Below are 5000 nucleotides of genomic sequence, written 5' to 3' on the forward strand. Positions count from 1 at the left end.
GTATACATTAGAAAGTAAAGGAGTTTGACAAAAAAAATGTATGGTGAAATATAAAAAAAATATTTAAACAAATTTTACTTATTTCTTAATTTGTTAATTAATAGCAAAATCTGTTATTCGTTTACACTTATCTGGAAGAATGTATAAAAGAAAGGAATTTCAAAAAGATAAAATTTGAATATGTTAAAAAAATGTTAAGTATTATTATTATTATTATCATTATCATCATAATCCTTAACATTTATAATTATGTAATCTACAATATATGCATTAACTCATACCTGTTGTGACACTTATCTGATCTCGCCAATTCGAAATGATTCCAATACTCCTAATCCTAAGGGAAATTCCATTTTGGCCCTTTTAACAGTAATAAACCATTAACGCTCTTAACAGGCAGGTCTGCATAATCCGTAAGGCAAACTAGGATGAAGTATAGGGGCCCAGCAAGACCAGGAGCCCAGCACGAGCAGGGATTCAGCAAGAGTAGGGGCCCAGCAAGAGTAGGAGCCCAGCAAGAGCAGGGGTCCAACAAGAGCAGGGGCCCAGTAAAAGCTAGGCTCCACCAAGAGCAGGGCCCAGCAAGAACAGGGGTCCACCAAGAGCAGGGGCCCAGTAAAAGCTGGGCTCCACCAAGAGCAGGGCTCAGCAAGAACAGGGGTCCACCAAGAGCAGGGGCCCAGTAAAAGCTGGGCTCCACCAAGAGCAGGGCCCAGCAAGAACAGGGGACCACCAAGAGCAGGGACTCAGCAAAAGCCACGGTCCACCAAGAGCAGGGCCCAGCAAGAACAGGGGACCACCAAGAGCAGGGACTCTGTAAAAGCCACGGTCCACCGAGAGCAGGGCCCAGCAAGAACAGGGGTCCACCAAGAGCAGGATCTCACTAAAACCAGGGCCCCAGCAAGAGCAGGGCCCAGCAAGAACAGGGTACCACCAAGAGCAGGGACTCAGTAAAGGCCACGGTCCACCAAGAGCAGGGACTCAGTAAAAGCCACGGTCCACCAAGAGCAAGGCCCAGCAAGAACAGGGGTCCACCAAGAGCAGGGACTTAGTAAAAGCTATGGTCCACCAAGAGCAGGGCCCAGAAAGAACAGGGGTCCACCAAGAGCAGGGAACCAGTAAAAGCTGTGGTCCACCAAGGGCAGGGGCCAGCAAGAACAGGAGACCACCAAGAGCAGGGTCTCACTAAAACCAGGGGCCCAGCAAGAGCAGAGATTTACCAAAAGAAAGGGTCTATGCAACTTTTTTTTTTAGTGTGAAATGTGAAAAGTGTGTACTGTTTAATTCAGTTGTAATATCATTGTAATAAATTTAATGAAAAGCGAGCGTGAAAAGTGCCAGGGGTGGGTGTCATTGGGGTATGTCGAGGGGGCCAAATAAACTTGAAGCCTTGGGCTCCTGTCATGGGTTGATATAGCTCTGTTTCTAGGTAAACCTAAGAGCGAAAAAGCAAAATGATGCCTCCCACACAGTTTAGCATATCACCAATAAAACACAAGGATATATGTTTATATTGGCCACCTTCTCCCCCTGTCAACTGATTGTACCCGTCACGATATGATAGATAAAAACATGTCCATGGTCCTTTCTTATACAAAAATAAAATATAATTTCTCCTATACAATAAGCGACATATAAAATCTGACTCAGATAAAGATTAGCATAACCTTGATTTCAATCTCTTCAACGACAACACAATGGTGTCGGTTTCGCAAGCGCTGATAGGAAGAGAGGTCGCAATATGAAATGCTCTATTATGACTCGGGACAGAAATACATTGCAAAAACCTATCATGAAGGACTGCACGAGAGAAGGTTGTTGTGGCATTATGCATGTGTTGAAAATGTTTCCCGGAAGGAAAATAAAACATCAGAGAAAATGTATTTGCATCTATGCTACCGGTTTTCCTAGAGGGCTTAAGGTTTCACGCACATACGCACACACGGATATGTGACCATTCAAAGGAGTATATGAAATTATTAAGAGTTTCTGTGTGTGTAAGCACTCATGCACGGGTTTAAAGTTGTGAATAGGTTAGAATTTATGCGTATGAACATATGCGTATATTTTTTTTCCATATATTGTATGGAGACTTGGTCTTATACGTGCTTTCACGTGTGCATATATACTGTATACATATATATATATATATATATATATATATATATATATATATATATATGTATATATATATATATATATATATATATATATACATATATATATGTATATATATGTATATATATATATATAAATATATATATACACACACACACATATATATATATATATATATATATGTATATATATATATATATATATATATATATATATATATATATATATACAGTATATATCTATATATAGATACAGTATATATATGTATATATATAGGTACAGTATATATATATATATATATATATATATATATATATATATATATATATATATATATATATATATATATTATATATATATATATATATATCAACAACAAATGCTGCAGCCGGTTCTCGTCCACTACAGAACAAAAGTCTCAAACATGGCAATCAATATTAGGGATTGGTGACGGTGGGAGAGTTTCGTCTGATCGCTCATAGCAAATAAACGTAGCAAGCTTTGGTGATCATTGCGATTCGCAAACCCTTTCCCCACATTAAGGTATTCCAACTCTGTTATTACGTTTGTGTGTGTGGTTGTGTTCGAATGTACCAGCAGGGTCTAAACTTGAGCATGTGGCCATTACCTTAAATGAGGATTTTACCTTAGATTATCTTAAACCTTTTCCAATTTCATTAATTGTAAAGGTAGTGAAACTGAAATTACCTTAGAATTAGTTTAGAAATTACCTTGAAATCATGAAAATTACCTCAAACTAAGGTAATTAACCTAAAAGTTCAAACTCTGCTCATATGTGTGAGTCAGGATCTATAGACTTCGTACTCTGTTACTCATGGTGTAAGTATGCGTGTGTACGCACGAATGCGTGCATGTGTGTGCGTATATGTATGTTTGTATCGATAGATACTCTTTAACTCTTGTACTTGGAATTGCTGAACAACAAAGGAAAGCCATATTCTTCTCTTAAACACTAATCGGAATATTGATAATCTTTTAAAACCAATTACTACATATTTCCGTATAGAACAGAAAGGAGGGCCTTGGTCGGAATGGTTACGACTATATATATATATATATATATATATATATATATATATATATATATATATATATATTATATATATATATATATATATATATATATATATAAACAAGAAAAAAAAAATTACTCATGCCTGAGAAAAACTTACTTTAAAAAAATTATCTTGCCTGAGAAAAACTTAAAAAAAAAACAATTACTCATGCCTGAGAAAAACTTGAAATAAAAAGAAAAACAATTACCCATGCCTGAAAAAAAACTTACTTTAAAAAAAAAAACGGAATTACTTATGCCTGAGAAAACTTACTTTAAAAGAAAACAACTAATCATGCGTGAGAAAAACTTAAAATAAAAAAAAAATTACTCATGCCTGAGAAAAACTTACTTAAAAAAAAAACACACGCAATCATTCATACTTGAGAAAAACTTACTTAAAAAAAACACGCAATCATTCATACCTGAGAAAAACTTACTTTAAAAAAAAATTACTCATGCCTCAGAAAAACTTGCTTAAAAAGACGGAATTACTCACGCCTGACAAAAACTGACCTAAAAAAAAAAAAAAAACAATTACTCATGCCTGAGAAAAACTCAAAAAAAAAAAAAATTACTCATGCCTGAGAAAAAACTTACTTAAAAAGAAAAAAAAAACCCAATCATTCATACCTGAGAAAAACTTACTTGGAAATAAAAAACAAATTACTCATGCCTGAGAAAAAATTACTTAAAAAACACATACAATCAGTCATACCTGAGAAAAACTTACTTGAAAAAAAAAATTACTCATGCCTGTGAAAACTTACTTAAAAAAAACACGCAATCATTCATACCTGAGAAAAACTTACTTACAAAATAAAACAATTACTCATGCCTGAGAAAAACTTACTTAGAAAAACACACACACAATCATTCATACCTGAGAAAAACTTACTTGAAAAGTAATAAAGCTTTGAAGCTTATTGTTTGTGGTGGGAACCTATTACTAATTTGTAACATAAAGACACTAATAGTTTCAATAATTTTGATAATTATTATAATTTGAATATTTCAATGAGGATATTTTTAATAATCTTTATATGATATTATTGAAATTATTATTATTATCAAAATTAATAAAATGATTAAAATTATTATTATCAAAACTCGTGAAATTATCAAATTATTATTATTATTAAAATTGTGAAAATAGTTAATATTATTATTAAGATTATTAAAATTATTGCTATTGAAATCATTGAAATTATTATTATTCAAATTATAAAAATTAAACTAAACAATTGGTTCTCCTGTAAGTTGTGCTTAATTGAAATTTCTATGCTTAGCAAAATTGGTGTCCGGAGGTAAAAAGGAGATTTTTAAAGCATTAAAAGAAAGTTAACCCTTACTTGAATAAATAAATAAATAAACAGACCATTTTTTTTAATTAGCATTTGTCTCGCCATGAAAACCAGATCAGAACTTCCGTCTTTAATGCTTTAATTTCTAAAATAAGGAGTTAATTTCATCTTCAATTTGTGCAATAAATAAAAGTTTTATCAAATGCAATCATTTCCTGCATTATTGTGATTCCTGGAAACGATGGACTGCGGATGCAAGGAAATACGAATTATTCAAACCTCGTTTGCTATTGAACTATTTTCCGGGAGGTCACATTTTAGCATATTTTACCTCGGTAATTGGTGGCTGAATATACATTTGGCAAGTGATTAAATTTCGTATCGATGAGAGAAAAATGCATAAGCGTTAATTGCCAAGCCATTTTTAGGCTTTGGGGAAAAGTTTAATTTTTTCCATATCTGGGTTCGCTTGTAAGTTAGATTTTTTTTCTTCAAAATTCGTG

This window comes from Palaemon carinicauda, chromosome 10 (genome assembly GCF_036898095.1).
Source record: "Palaemon carinicauda isolate YSFRI2023 chromosome 10, ASM3689809v2, whole genome shotgun sequence".
Lineage (NCBI taxonomy): Eukaryota > Metazoa > Arthropoda > Malacostraca > Decapoda > Palaemonidae > Palaemon > Palaemon carinicauda.